The following is a 17,086-nucleotide window of genomic DNA, read 5'->3' on the forward strand; positions in this document are numbered from 1 at the left end:
GAATAAACTTGTCCGTCTACACTGTTCATCTTGCGAAGACATTATAAACACATCTTTACAGTCTTTTACCCAATCCCTGAAATAAACTCTAGCAGACATAATAATACTATGGCTTGTTAAATCAGGTATTACAATGCTAATTCATAACAAAGACGATATCCAATTCGTCACTGAATATCTGATAAATTTGCGTTCCTCATATTTGAGAGTAAAATCAAAATTAGAGTAATTACGAGGTAGAAAAGGGGTCCAAGTATTATCGCATACATTTTACTTACACTCCTTGAGTCTAGTTTGCAGGGCTATATCTATTCAAACTAAGAATATATTTAGATAGAAACCATGAGTACTAACCTCAAACTCTAATATATGATGTCTTTGCAAATTATGATCTTTCAAACTTTGACTAATTGATCTTGCAAATTTTATAATTTGAAATATCAAAGATATAAGGATTTTGAGTGTTAGTAAGAACTTAGAAAGGGGCGAACAACTGCATTTGAAACATTTAAATTAACGTACAGATTTTGACAACACTTTACTGATATCTGGACAACTTTGAATGTTATTAATCAAATTATTATACAGCTTAGATCTGAACGCCTCGGGCTTTGGTTTACTAATAGCCCTAGACATATACATTTTCCTAATTGCGCACGCTCTATAGTTTAAGTTTAAAAGGGGAAATTATTGGCAAAATACTGCTCGAATTTTGCATGAATGATGAATTATGTGGACTTATATTACATACAAGTATCATCAATGTTTTAGTTGGTTTATTTTGATTTTGAATTATAAATTAATTCTATGATTAAACAGTGAACACCATGGACATCGGTCACAGGTGGGTTTATAGAAGAAGTTTTATATTTGTGAAATTATTTGTTAAATTGTCCACAGTTTCTTTTGTTTAGAAGTTTATTTTGTTGTTTTATTCCAAAACTGAGATGAGATTAAACAATTAACCTTAGGGAGAAACTGATCGAACATATTAAAAGTTTTCAAATTATTTCGGAGTCAAAGTTTGGGGCAGGACTAGAATTGAGTCTTTGGCACAAACTCAAATTTTGTAATCCCCTCAGCAACAGCAACCTAATGGTGTAAACCTTTGATATTTTAAACTTAGATTATTTGACCTAACATGAATTCATATCTTGAAATATCTAAGGTCTACGGTATTGGAGTTCAAAGATATAGGAATTAGAATGTCAGAGTTTGTGGCAAAGACTCAATTCCTTTATTTTTCAGAAAATAGAATAGATTAAACAATTAACCTTAAGGAGAAAAGGATCGAACATATTAAAAGTTTTTAAATACTTTAATATGCCTGTAAAGGATAAGGCTTTATGTAAAAGGTTTTGCTCATTCTGATTTCTAAAGGAATTGAGTCTTTGTCACAAACTCAAATTTTATAATCCCTATATTATAAACTTTGATTATTTGATCCAACAGAATTCGTAGTTCTAAATATCTAAGGTCTACGATATTGTGCTGCAAAGATAATGAGAAAAACAGAGTTTGTGGCAAAGCCTCAATTGCTTTCATAGTTCACTGCTATAGAGGAAAAGAACCAAGGAGAGAGGTTGCTAGAAACTGTTTACATTTCATCTTACCGTGACGTATTGAGTCAGCTCTGTTTTATTGTAAACAAACAACAGATAATATAAAAACAACAACAAATGTAATGCATTAGCTAAAGTCTCGGTAATTGTAGGTAATGTTTAAAATATTTAGGAATGTTTTCTGTAAATAAACCAGTAATTAGTGTACATCAAACAAGTTGGTTCCACCTCAACGTACTTTTCCCAATACTGCCCCCCTGGATATTATGATATCCCCCCCTGTATTCAGTATTTACCCTCCTACCCCCCTGGATATTATGATATCCCCCCCCTGTATCCAGTATTTACCCTCCTACCCCCCTGGATATTATGATATCCCCCCCCTGTATCCAGTATTTACCCTCCTACCCCCCTGGATATTATGATATCCCCCCCTGTATCCAGTATTTACCCTTCTGTCGTAATTTAATTTTTGACCCCCCCTCCAAACCTGTATCCAGTATTTAACATTCTACCCCCTGGAAATTTTGACCCCCCAACCCTGTATCCAGTATTTACCCCTGAAATATTTGGATTCTATAACTGTATGAAAAGCTATGACGTCAAAAGATATTTGGTAAACCTGGAAACCCGAAATTGAACTCTTGGTTCTGGAGATTAATAACTTCTCTAGAGCTTATAAACTAACCCTGAGCTAGGTTAAACAGCAGGATAGGAAACTATGGGGGTTAGATCCTATATCTGGAACAGGGCTTATAGGATTTATAATATCTTCAGACTTTGTCTTTGTAGATCGATCCAGTAAACATGGGAATTCAGTGACAATTTTGATATTGTCTTTGTAAGTGATTTTTGATTAAGTATGATGAACGGTGATGCCTGCCAAGCCTTCAACAAAAGTTGGTGAATTGCACAATTTTTGTGAAGAAATTTTGCTTAGATTTTTGGCACAGACGCTTTTACAGGACGGTTGCACATTTTCAGTTTTCCTTGAAAACACATTAAGTTTTTTAAAATGTTGAAAATAATTTTGCATATTCGAATTCATGGGATCAAGGGCTTTTCAAAAGTATATAATTTTTAACAGTTCACGCACTTTTTGTTTTTGCACATTGTTTGCTAAATAACTAAATTTTGCAAAAAAATATTTGAAATTTTGCAAATTTGCAAATATTTATTAAAGCAGAGTCTAAAGGCTTTCCAAAAATGGTTAAAATGTTTTAGATTTGAAACATAATAAGGAAATAGACTATTTTGCGTTAAAGATATGTAAGTCTAAATATAGATTTAGTCTGGTAAAGGCATTCAGGCAGTAGGTATAAAAACTCCGCTTTAACCCTAAAGTGTTAGTTATAAAAGTAAAAAATTTGAACAACGTCAGACAAATACTTTTAGAGTTATGTCCAAAAAACGTTTAAGGGGGGGTATTCCCAGGGACCTCCCCCCCCAGCTGGAATAGGGTTTAAACACTGTTTTAGATACTAAAATGTGGCTCTTGCAATGTTTAATTTTTATACATTATTGGACAGTTTTAAAATCTACATAATTGTTTTCATTAATTAAACGTGAAGCAAAGCAGAGATCTCAACAACAATTATATCGAGAAAATTGAGACTGTTTGAAGTTCAAATAAAATTAAAATTTTGTTCTCTTTGCAAAAAATTCTCAAATCAACAAATTTACAAGAAAGTTGGTTGTGACCTCTTTTTTGTTATATCATTATGTTCTTGATTTAAACGTTTTATTAAATTCCATCAAAGTTTCATTAAATGTTATCAAGTTTTATTTGATTCTATCAAAGTTTCATTAAATGTTATCAAAGTTTTATTAGATTCTATCAAAGTTTTTGAGATTCTATCAAAGTTTTTGAGATTCTATTTATTCCAATTATACGATAGAATATATCTGTGGTTAGTTAACTTTTCTAATGTTCCTTTAATCCCTTTTCAAATTCCCCCCAACATTGAATAAAATTAAAATAGAACTGTAATTAGTTATTATCATTTTTGTATTATGTTTTACAATATTGCATTAAATCCATTTTTAAATTTAGACAAGCGTTACAATGTGACCAGGGAAAACATAATAATTTAACAAAATCATATAATAGAAGTTTGCAGAAAACATGATGATTGATTATTGACTAAAAAGTAAAAATATGTCACTCAACAGAAAAAAAACAATTTGAGAGACAAATTAAAGTAAAAGAAATTAAGTAACCTGAAAGAAATCAGAAATATCTATTTATGAATAATTTCATGTTTAATTTAGGAAAGGATTAAAAATGTCCTTCTGAAACCACTGGGATCTTCTGGGTTTACGCTTTTTTAAATTGTAAACACATGGTTTGAGTATGATTGTCATAAAAACGTACTTGCTCTGACCAAAATCGTTACAATTATTGTAAAATCGTAAAATTCGAAAACCAGCTGAAAACCGGATTAAAATTAAGGAGAACTCCATGATTAGAATACTTGAACACAGACATTTTTAAATTTACAAATTTTTATTTCAACACATTTTTTTGGGAAGGGGGGGGGGGTGAAGAACTTTTTTAAAGGCCGGCAGACGGCAACCTGTCGTAATTTAATTAAATTTAAAACCTAAAATTTACATTTATTCATCCGTAAAGTTTGACTAATTTTTACGGGCCAACTTAAAAATGTAAAAAAAACTTTCTTACCGCGGAATATTAGTCATAAAAATTGATCGTAATTAACGCCAATCGGTAAATATTAATGAAAAAAAATCAAAGAAATCCAAAATTGTTAAATTGATCTAATTTTGAAGAAAAAAAGAAAAATATTTAAGAAAAAACTAACTATCATTTTCAAAACTCAAAAACATATAATGCAGAAAAAAGTACTTTAAATGCTCTTTCTGGATTTTTATTAAATTTCTTATTTTCCCTATATATTTTCGTTGGCTTAAAATGAAATGAAATTATGATCATTAAATCTATTCACTAAAACTTAACAATAGCATAATTTACTGCCTTTGTAAGTTCCTAATTGTATTGTGGTCAATTCAAACATCAAGAAATTGGTCTCTGCTACGATTGTGAATTACACATATTTAAAGATTTTTATATGTATTCACGATTATAAACTAGTTTGGGATAGATACCATGATAATTTTCGAGATTGAAGATTTTTTGAAATTTGAATATTTTTTTGCAAGCTATTTTAGCCTATTTTTGCAATATGCATCGATCAGACTTCGTAGATTTTCGTAAACCCGTCATTCGAAAGCCGAAAAAAGTTTCTAAAACCGCTCAGTGTCCAGCCCTAATCTCATATTATAATCTTAAAGATCCTTGTTTCTCTCTTTGACCCAAAGAACAACAAAGTAAACAAGAAACATATTAAATTAATTTCAGACAAATTAGTTTGGGAAATTGGCCTTATATTAAAAAAATGAAACGACCAGAGGTGCANCTATTCTTTAAGGCCTTTTCTAGGGGGAGGGGGGGGCGTTTGACGCCCTCCCAGGCTATAAATAGTTTCAGACCCCAAGTCTTTACAGGGTTAAAGGAGAATGAAGGTAAAATATTTTCAAAATGTGATGCAATTTTTCTCTTAAAACTACCAACTGAACAATCTTTCCCTCATTTTTCAATACAATTTTAACTTTTTTAAAGATCTCGCAAATCGTTGAAAATTCCAGTTCAATTGAAGAACAGGTCTGACTTTTAGGCAGACAAAGGAAGTTGTGTAGTGTACTGTATGCAGAACACATATCACTGTAATCTCTGGTTCAAGTACTGGGCTGAATTTTAATCCGCTACAGCAAGCTGTACAGTGTACAGTACAAATACAGTTTTTGTAAGGCAAAACGGAGTAGTACGCCAAATAAATGACCCCCTTCTAGGGATATTAATGTACAAAGGTTTCTAACATGTTTTTACAACAAACATTTTGTTTTTATTATGTACAAATTACAATGAAGTTTGATTTCATTATTATTTAATATTTGAACATTTTAACATACATTTATTTTATGAAATCACTTACTGTATAAAACTTCCCTAACTTTTTATTCCCCCCCCCCCCCCAAGATACACCCTTTCTTCTAAAATCTACTCAGTGTTTTATGTTCCTCAGTGGAATTCAGTGCAGGGAAATAGTTTATTGATAATATTGCACTCTGTAGACTAAAAGTGTTTTTCTTTCTTTAGATTAAACTAGCTTGGGAAACCCAGCTTTGCCTGCAAACCAAACTTTCTGCTTAAAAATCCACCCGCTCTTAACATTTTTAAGCTAAGTTAAGGATTTTTTTGGTTCTACCCAGTTCCCCAATCAAACTTTATGGTCAATGTTAAGAAGTTTCTGAGTTATGATCGGATTTACAGATTCGTAGTATTAAACAGATCATATTTAACAATTATGCAACCAACGATATCCCAGAGGAGCCTGAGAAACGCAAGTTGGCTTCTATTATTATTTTAATTGAATAATTTTTCATTTTTAATAAAGGAATTGAGTCTTTGGAACAAAATCAAATATTTAGACCTCAATATCTTTAGAACTTGATGTTGTAAACCTTTGATATTTCAAATTCAGATTATATGATCTAACAGAATTCATAGTTTGAAATATCTAAGGTCGGCAAAATTTCGTTCCAAAGATATAGTGATTAGAAAATCAGAGTTTGTGGCAAAGACTCAATTCCTTTAAATAATTGATAATATTATTTATGCCTCCAGAATATGTCACCAGAACTCCTACCAATGGCAGTGCAGTATTATTGTCACGTGTCTCCGTCTTTATCACGTGACCAGTATAATGCACTGGTCACGTGATACGTTTTGGTATAATTTTGGCACAGTTTTACGCCAATTTCTCGAGACAGAAACATCAGATAGTTGTCTGATAGGTATCGTTTAACTCCTAAGATTCTCAGTTTTCAGCATATACCCCCTTTAATTTTTCCTGTACAGTCCCTTTAACAACACTTTTTTGAAATGAGTTGTTCATTGATAAAGGAATCGAAAAAAAACACCGAACGAGCCTATCCCTAGGTAAAGGGTGTAGACCTGATTAGATTGATATATCTTTATTGGAAAATATTCAAATATGACCTAGAAAGGAATGAATCAATACTGTCTGTCTAATGTTGTATAAATAAAGTAAGTTACTAGGTAGACATCATGAGGTCAATTTAATTGTGCACTTTCTGCTATACTAGAGAAGTAGTTTAACAATCCATTCCTATTTAAACTTCTTCTCTTTCACACTTTCTTGTTTAACAATCCATTCCTATTTAAACTTCTTCTCTTTCACACTTTCTTCCATTCTAGAGAAGTAGTTTAATAATCCATTCCTATTTAAACTTCTTCTCTTTCACACTTTCTTCCATTCTAGAGAAGTAGTTTAACAATCCATTCCTATTTAAACTTCTTCTCTTTCACACTTTCTTCCATTCTAGAGAAGTAGTTTAACTATCCATTCCTTTAAACTTCTTCTCTTTCACACTTTCTTCCATTCTAGAGAAGTAGTTTAACTATCCATTCCTATTTAAACTTCTTCTCTTTCACACTTTCTTCCATTCTAGAGAAGTAGTTTAACAATCCATTCCTATTTAAACTTCTTCTCTTTCACACTTTCTTCCATTCTAGAGAAGTAGTTTAACTATCAATTCCTAGTTCAACTACTTCTCTTGTGTACTTTCTGTCATTCTAGAGAAGTAATTTAGCTATCCATTCCTAGTTCAACTACTTCTCTTATATACTTTCTGTCATTCTAGAGAAGTAGTTTAACTATCCATTCCAAGTTAAACTTCTTCTCTTTCACACTTTCTGTCATTCTAGAGAAGTAGTTTAACCATCCATTCTTAGTTCAACTACTTCTCTTGTACACTTCCCGTCATTCTAGAAAAGTAGTTTAACTATCCATTCTTAGTTCATATTTTTCTTGTATTAAAGAACTTATAAAGATCTGTGTCTCTGAACGTGTCTGTGTTGTTTATTGTAAAAATATTGTATCATGCAATCATGAAAAAAGTAAACAGAAATATTAAACTTATCTCTGTACTAAACCAGGAAAGTTTTTATTATTATTCAAACTTTTTTTTTGCAATGTTATAAAACTACATTGATGCACAGGGTGTCCCGTGAGTCATTAGATCAAATCATATTTTTCTGCAGTAATGATTATAACAGATATTAACCAAAATTGGTACAATTATTATGTGTTAAACTACTGTTGTAGGAGAGTTTATGTACCTTTATCCTGTTTTACAAAGTATTTCTGTATTTCTTGAACTTTAAATATATACATTTTTAAAGTTAAAAAGTTAGATATGGCAGTTGGTAGAGTAGGGGACAAACTAAAGTGGTTGAAAGATAAAAAGTTTAAGTCATGTTCATTAAACATGGAAACTTACACATTCATTTTTAAAGACTCAAAAAAACACACCAATATCTAGAGATTTAAAAATAAAAATATATATATATCATATTGTTTGCTTGTGTACAGATAGCTGAGAAGAGATAGAAAATATGGATGAATGATGATATTTTTTGCTTAATTTCTATTTGTATTTCATGTATTGTATTTTCTACTAGTTTATTTCTGCTATGTAAAGTTTTGTCATAAGACAGAAATAAAACATAATTAAAAACTTTTCATTTTTCAATGTTCATTTCCATTATCCTGTTTCCTGATAATGTTTTCCATTACCGTTCTTCATGTTTGTTCTCTTAAGCTGTTTTTCAATTCTGTTTTCCATTACCATTTTCGTTTCACGTTTTTCATTTCTGTTTCCATAACCATTTTCGTTTAACGTTTTTCATTTCTGTTTCCATTACCACGTTCATTGAACGTTTTTTTATGACTGTTTTCATTACCATTACCATTTTCGTTGAACGTTTTTCATTTCTATTTCCATAACGATTTTTGTTTAACGTTTTTCATTTCTGTTTCCATAACCGTTTTCGTTAAACGTTTTTCATTTCTGTTTTATTTATCGTTTTTCTTCTTCACCGTTTTTTATTTCCGTTTAGCTTCTTAACTTCTGACTCTGAGTAAATGGAATTTTAGAGAAAGAAAAAAAATTCTGTAAAAAAAAACAAAATCTTAGAAGCCTTAAGAAGCTATCCTGAAAATCTTTAAAATGATACCAAACTTTTGTTGTATTTCGGATTGTTCTTCAGATGAGTGAACAGTCCCTTGAATCCAACAGAATGCCAGAGAGATCAGTACATCCCGGACCGCTGCAGAGTAGACATAAGTCTCCCTGCACACAGCCGTCCAGGGACCTGTGCTATATACAGTGCACAGACAACTACAGAGAGAGTCAACCAACATGAGCAACGAGAACTAACCGATGATGAACCAAGCACGAATATTGATACCTGATGATGGACATGATGAGGAGATCGATCCAGCTGACCTTGTTCCTTCAATAAGTGGGAACACTCCAATCACTACTGTTCCTGCCTCGAGAGCTGAAGAGGGACGAGATGAGATGGAGAACATGTACGACTTCCTAGGCGAGATTGTGGAGCAGATACAAGCATTCAACTCCACCATGCAAGGAGGTAGTAACTCTGGTCGGCCACCAGTGGTCCCCGATGATAGACTGTGGGACACAGAGGCGGCCTGGGATAGAGAGTTTAGTCTCTATCCAGATGCAAGCAGAGGAGTGACATTATCTCTCGCTTGTATAACCAGGTATGGGACCTGCTCCAGAAGATGAAGGAGCGTGTGACCCAGCAAACCTGGAAAAGAGAAGATCAAGATATTGTAGAAGGTTTGATCAACATACTGATCTTATCTTTACGCAATAATATCATCTCTAATAAGATCATAACAGAGCAACCTAGGAGACCTTAACAATACCAAGGGACCTAAAGCTTATGTTCAGCTATTATTATTATGTATCTGATTTATGTATGCATTTATAAATGTAAGATTAAATGTATCAATAAATATACTTATACATATTAATGACTTTATTACTAGGGTGTTTATATATATGCACGCGCATTAAGAAATATAAGGTTATCTCGATATATGTAGGTAACTGAAGTATTGTAATGCCAGGTTGCAAATATATGACAACGCATGAGGTGTTAGGCCCAGGTGATAGGACTAACCCGATCTGCAGCGTCATCAGGTTACATAGATGATAGATAATACAAGTCTAAGTACTTGAAGTAAAATCTCATCTAATCAATGGTTTAAGTACACACGTTTTTGATGTTCTAATATGTGGTAGCAGAATACCACACTTTATTTTGTCTAATTTTTGTTTTGATAGCCCTAAAACTGGTCTGCAAACATTGTATGCGTAAAGATCAAGGTTAGATACTCTGGATGCGCTACAATTTACGGGAAATGTCGTATTCATAACAATGGACACTCAAAATCCTCACAAGCCAACTGGTTATAGGTGGATGATGAAGTGACAACGAAGTTGGTGAAAGGGGTGAAGGATTTTCTCCGCCTTCCTTTGTATGTTCCTAATTGTATTATGGTCAATTCAAAACATTAACAAACTGGTCTCTGGTAGGTCTGGCCAATTTATTTTATAGTATAGAATTTATTTTCAAAACAAACAAAATATACAAAATGATAATGTACCATGGTTCAGCTAAAACACAAAACACAAAAGAAAATTTAATATATGTATGAGCCAACTGAAAATATAATATTTTTATTCAAATCCTTATTTTAACCATTAATAATATTTACAAGTTTATAGTTTAAATATTTATATCTTAAAAACAGGTTAAGTTTGAGTACTATTATAAGATGCAAGGTTTTTTATATTTTTTACGATTTTAAACTAGTTTCGGATAAAGATTGCATGCTAATTTTCAAAATTGAAGATTTAAAAAAAATTCATATATTTTTTTAGCTATTTGTGTTTCAGCCTTTTTTGCATTATACGGCTAATTTCCAAAAATGTATTTTTTTGGTTTGAAATTAATTTTATGCTTCTGTTAATTTGTCTGTGCTTAGGGTCAAACATGGAAACAAGGATCTTAAAGATTATATTATGAGAATAGTGCTGCACACTGTTAAGCTTTTTTAGCGGGTTCTAAATATTTCTTTTTCTTTCCAGTGGCGTTTCTGCAAAAATTTGCTAACGAAAAAAAAAATTCGCAACCGAAACAAAAACCACGAATTTTGAATTAGCAAACGAAAGGGGCATTGATAAACGAATTGAAAAAAAACATCAAACGTGCCTATTTCTAAGTAAAGGGTAAACATGATTAGATTGATATCTTTATTGGAGAATATTCAAACATGACCTAGAATTAGAAATTAGACATTCTAACATGACCTAGCAAGGAATGAATCCATACTGCATGTCTACTCACCACTGTTGTGTAAATAAAGTTGCTAGTTACACATCATGAGTAAATATTGGAACTTCGAGTTAACTCCCCACAGGAGGTATGTGCATCTAGACTTAAAAAAACGAATGCGATCAAAATAAATTTTTAGAAATTTTCCATACGGTTGCGATCCGACTGTTTAATGTATGAGAAATCTCTATACATGTTCGTCCCAAAAATAAAATTTTCCAAGAATTCCCTGTTTTATATAATTTTCTTGAATATTTTATAAAGCATTTAAAAAATATCAAAAAATTGAATGAGCTAAGGCCGAAAAAACTTTTTTGATAGTTTTTGTGAGTTTTCGTGATCAACTCATTCAAATTTTTAAATTATAATTCAGCTTATATTTACAAAAATTGGGGGGCGACATGNGGGGGGGCTTAATACTGATTGAAAACATGGGGTCATCATTACACTGACGGTCAGTGTAATGAATAGCGAAGAGCAGTTTAAGTGAATTTGGCTGTGTTGAATTCTTCTCTTGCAGTGTATACTTATCTGCCATACTAGAGAAGTACTTAAACTATCCATTCTTAGTTCAACTACTTTTCTTGTGTACTTTCTACCATACAAGAGAAATAGTTTAACCATCCATTCCTAGTTCAACTACTTCTCTTGTGTACTTTCTACCATGTACTAGAGAAGTAGTTTAACTTTCCATTCATAGTTAAACTCTTTTACACTTTCTGTCATACTAGAGAAGTAGTTGAACTAGGAATGGATAGTTAAACTACTTTTCTGGTATGGTAGAAAGTGCACAAGAGAATAAGTTTAACTAGGAATGGATAGTTAAACTACTTCTCTATCTAAGATGACAGAAAGTACACAAGAGAAGTATTTGAACTAGGAATGGATAGTTTTAAACTACTTCTCTAGTATGGTAGAAAGTAACTGTTAGTAACGCCCCTTTTCGAATTTTTGAATTTTATATACATAAAATGTTTTTAATTCAAATTTTTATAAATCTTAATTAAATAGCTATGTGAAGGGGTCTGCTCTCTTTAGGTTAAACTTTAGATGAGTCACAAAGTTGTCCAGGGGGGTGGTCGTCCCCAGGGGCGGATCACAGGGGGGGCCTAGGCCCACGCCCCCTCCCCCGGAGCTCCTGAAGGGGTGGGGGCCGGCCCCCCCCTGAGAAAATTCATGAATCATGATATGAAACAAAAGCATCAAGATTTCAAGGGATGAAAGATTCAACGAAAATAGTATCAATAGATAAATGACTGAAATACATTTTTAAAATGTTTTCTCATCTTCACATTCAAAGTGATAATAAGCATGCCATCTGGTTGTGTGTCTGAGTCTAACAGTCTGTTCGTTGAGTATGTGTTTTAAGCAATACATTTTAATTTAAAAACAAATAAAACTATTTACGAATGCATCGAACTGAGTTAGACGATTGTAGGTTGTAATCCAATGGATATCACCCCTCTTTGCCTCTTGTTTTTTTACAATACCACCCTTATTTTTAGAACTTTAATAGCTTGAAATAAAAAGACTTCTGAAAATTTTTTTTTTTGTTAAAAGAAAATTTGATCTAGAATTATATATAAATTTAATCTAGGATTTCATACAATGATAACCAGAAAACAATGGAATAGAAAGACGACATTATAGAAATACTTTTGATCAGTGGCGCAACTAGGGGGTGGGGGGGGGGTGCGAATCATGATTGTGGATCATCTTTTACCAAATTTTCAGATTAAGAAAAAAATACCAAAGTTTTTCTTTGACGCTTCGCGCATCATTTCTAATAGAATTTCATAACTATTTTCTCGTTTTTGACAAAAAGAAAGTCAGTCATTCATAATTTATTCTCTCAAAAAAACCTGTATATATATGTTACATCTCATGAGAATTACAATACATTTATCATTAAAGGTTACACAAAACCTGACAAGTTAAATAACAAAAAATAATGATTAAATAAGACTATTAGGACTTTTTCAGGCTATAAGAGGAAAACAGTGAAAAGCCTTTTAATGGCAAACAAGGATAGAGGGACTTAGAAAGACTTTTATGGATTATGGACAGACTGGAGATAGTGAAATACTGCCAGGAACTACTTACTACTTTGGACTGCACAGACCTATGATTAAGGGACTAATAGTGGACAAATATGACTAGTGGATGAATTACAAAAAACTGCTGTATACTGTTTTAGGGGGCTTTGTATTCATAGTGAAAATGACTAAGCCAGGGACTAACAGACACTAAGAAATACTTAAAAAGACACTAGAAGAACAGAAAATTTTGTCGTTAATTTAAATCTGTATTGGAAGTATATTTTTTTAACACAAGAACAAGCTGTTTTTTTTACTTCAAACCCTGAAAAGGTACTTTCTTTATGAAATTTTTTCGACAAAACCCATCAAATTTAGCCCCCCCCTCACGAACGTGTCTGCTACGCCATTGGTTTTGATGTTTTTACAAACCAAATATTTTTACTAGTAACTATTTAAGTTAAATTGGTCAATTTACACTGTAAAATTGCTGTGTCAACTGTTCATTGAACTAGTTTAAGTCCTAACTTGAGTTTAAAAGTCGTCTTCCATATGTGAGAGTTTTCCGGTTATCACTGTAAAAATTCATTAAACATGTAATAAAAAGGATTTATTAAATTATTAGTTAGCGCTCAAAAGAAAATAGATAATCACCAACATTTGATAAGATATGTAATGTAATGTTATTATGATGGAAATGATTATACAATTTTGGAAAAACACATGCAAAGGACCCCAATACTCGCTAAAAAGGCTAATTTTCTACTTTGTTCTTATTGTCATAATAAATAAGAAATTGGAAATTACTGTTTTTGTTTAATTTTTTTTTTTGGGGGGGGGGCCAGGGGGGGCCCGCAAAATATTTTTTGCGATCGGACAAATGGCCCCTCCCTGAGATATTGGTTTGATCCGCCCCTGGTCGTCCCCCCCCATTTTTCTGTACGTGGGATTTCCCCCTATTTTCCGGAGGGCGTCACACCCCCGGTCTCCAACCTTAAGCCACCTTTTCATATATTTATGTTTCACGTACGTACTTTACTTTACATAAAATATGTTTCCATATGAAAGACGAGAAATATTGAATGCAAATTATATCTAGTTTATGCATAAATAATTTTATTGGTTTTTATAGTCATTGAAATCATCAAGTAAAACGCCATTGTTATCGTGGTGTAGTAATAAAACTATGACAAGAAAAGCATTCTCAGAAGTTGAAGAAGACTCCGCTAACATCAACATTGGTTTCTTCTCAAAACATTCTAAAAATATTGATATCGCTATGTCTTAAAATTTGTATGACTAATTAAACAAGTATAACTTTGCACAAATGAGTAAATGTTTCAAAAATCTCAATTTTGATATTGACTTTTTTAACTTTAAACTATTTGATTTTAAATATTTCTCAGTGTCCATTCTTTGCACACCCATATCTTGATGATTGCCAATCAAATTTGTCCCAGTGGTAACAATTATTCAGATTCAAAGGAAAAGAAACGGATGGAACGAGCTTATGAACTACCCAGGGTTGTCACCAATAGGAAGGAGAACGCTTGTGGCAATTAAAGCACGTATTAATTTTATGAAAGCCCTCTTTCTAATAAACGGCTTATAAGCTTGAACTAAAATCTCACGAGAATAATTAACATTGTGGAAATCCCGTTAATTTTAAAATTTAAACATGCGTGATATGTCAGTATTAATTTCTCCAACGTTCTCAGAGGTTGAAAAAGACTCCACTAGGTGTCTCTAAATACAACATTGGTTTCCTCTTGACGTCTCTGATAATATTAAATTGCGTAGTATTAAAATCTATTTAACAAGTATAAGCCTGCAAAAACTTATTAAAGTTTCATTAATCAATATTTTTGATCTAGACAATATAGACAGCATAATATACATATAAATATAAAAATGCTTTTCATAGAAATTAACTATGTGTGGTCAGCCAGGAACTTTTCAGACAAGAAGGATCATGTGCTCTTGTTGACTAAATAATTGTATAAAAGTTTTGTTTCTCGTATACAACTAGTAAACTTATTAACAAAATCTTAATGAATTATAAGTAATGCTGAAAAAACTACATAAATTTGGACCAAAATTAAAAATTTATAGATTTGACCAAAACTTAAATCAGTATTTTCTTCTTGCTTTCTTAGAGATTAAAAAGTCACCACTAGGTGTCTCTGAACGTAACACATTGTTATCAAGATAGTTATATTCTGATAATATTGGATTGCATTGTAAAAAAATACTATTAATCTATTTAGCTCATTTAACAAGTATAATTTGCTACAATTATAGTTTCCATAATTGATACGTTGACTATTGAGATTGATGTTTACAAACGTTACAATAAATTTTAGTTCATCCTTCTATGTATAGTCATACACAGAACAGTGCAGTTTACGGCTACTGGAATAGGGTAAGGTAGGAAAGATAGTCATACAACCTTAGCTCATGTATACCTTGCCTACGTCAGAACCCGATACAGGACACAGGGAATAGGGCACGGCGGGTCCTAAAACTTTTGGGATAAGATCTGTTGCTGGCGAATTACGTATCATTGTGACTGGCATTACTTTGATGGACAGGGAATTCTCCACCAATAGTGTTAACACTGTGACGTCAGAGGGTACCGTACAGTACCGACCGTTCATTGGTGCGCAAGCTTGGTGCAGTTTTTAAAAAAATCACATTGATATATACATTATATCACCTCATGGGCCATGGCTAGCTAGCTAGCACTGCAAAAAGCGGTACTTGAGAGAGATGCTTTTTTACTTGGTTGATGCTACAATGACATTAAATGCACTTATTAACTTTATAAGTCTTGTATCTCAGATACGACTAACAAGCTAAAATCAAACTTCAATTTTCGTGTTGATTTCTTTGTGGTTTAAAAGTCTCCACTAGGTGTCTCTCCCTGTAACATTAGTTTCCTCAAAAATGATTCTGATAAAATCGGATTGGATTTGTTAAAAATTGTTACAAATGATTTAACTATAGTTTAAGCAAACAGAAACTATTTAAAGATTCTATAATTAAAATTCAATGATATTGACATGATGGATTGTACAATGTTTAAATGTATATATGCCAGTCTGAATTTTCAGATCTGTAAGCGGTGCAGTCGTCAAAGTTCATAATGTCCTGGGTTGAACATCGCACAGGCTGAACAGGTCAAAGTGCTGGACGTAAATCCTGATAGATGACATGGCGACTCTACATTGCACTTATAAACTTTATGAAAGCTTCGTATCTCAGATACAGCTGACAAGCTTCATTTATTATACTTATATATACAGGACATCCCACATCATTTTAGATTGTCGCTGGGTCTAAATTGAGATTTTCGGCTAATCAGAAAATTTAAGAAGAATGAAATTGAAAGAGGCTAATACAAAAATTTTCTTGCAGAAAATGCTTGGTTTTTCGAGTATTATGTGTTCATGTTGACGTTGAAGTTTGGAGATAATCTAATATGATATGGGATAGCATAAGTATCTAGGAATTTTGAGCACACCTATTTATTAGCATCTCTACTTAACAATGAGCTCAAAGTATAGTTTAGTCTTGTAGCAAAAAGAGTTTAAACATGAGATTTTGCTACTTGCAGTACGTTGTTACATTACAAATAATTTGATGTTCTAATTTTAGATATATTCATTGAAACTACGTTTTCAATGAATACTTAACATGATTAATTCATGAATTATGAGATATACTTAAATTACGCTTAAAATATGGTCAGGGATAGATTTGCTAAACCCATTTTCTTTAATCCTTTAGATCCGTGCATTGAAGCTTAAACTGTGTGATATATACGCAGGTCTTGTAAATATGATTAAAACCATGTCTAATGATATTCACATCGTATTTAAATTGTAATGCGATTATATTGGTAATAAATTCAGGATTATCTGCATCATCTGTATTATCTGTATTATCTATATTATCTGTATTATCTATATTATCTATATCATCTGTATTATCTGTATTATCTGTATTATCTGTATTATCTGTATTATCTGTATTATCTATATTATCTGTATTATCTGTATTATCTATATTATCTGTATTATCTATATTATCTGTATTATCTGTATTATCTGTATTATCTGTATTATCTATATTATCTGTATTATCTATATTATCTGTATTATCTGTATTAT

This window comes from Eurytemora carolleeae, unplaced genomic scaffold (assembly GCF_000591075.1).
Source record: "Eurytemora carolleeae unplaced genomic scaffold, Eaff_2.0 scaffold423, whole genome shotgun sequence".
Taxonomy (NCBI): Eukaryota; Metazoa; Arthropoda; class Copepoda; order Calanoida; family Temoridae; genus Eurytemora; species Eurytemora carolleeae.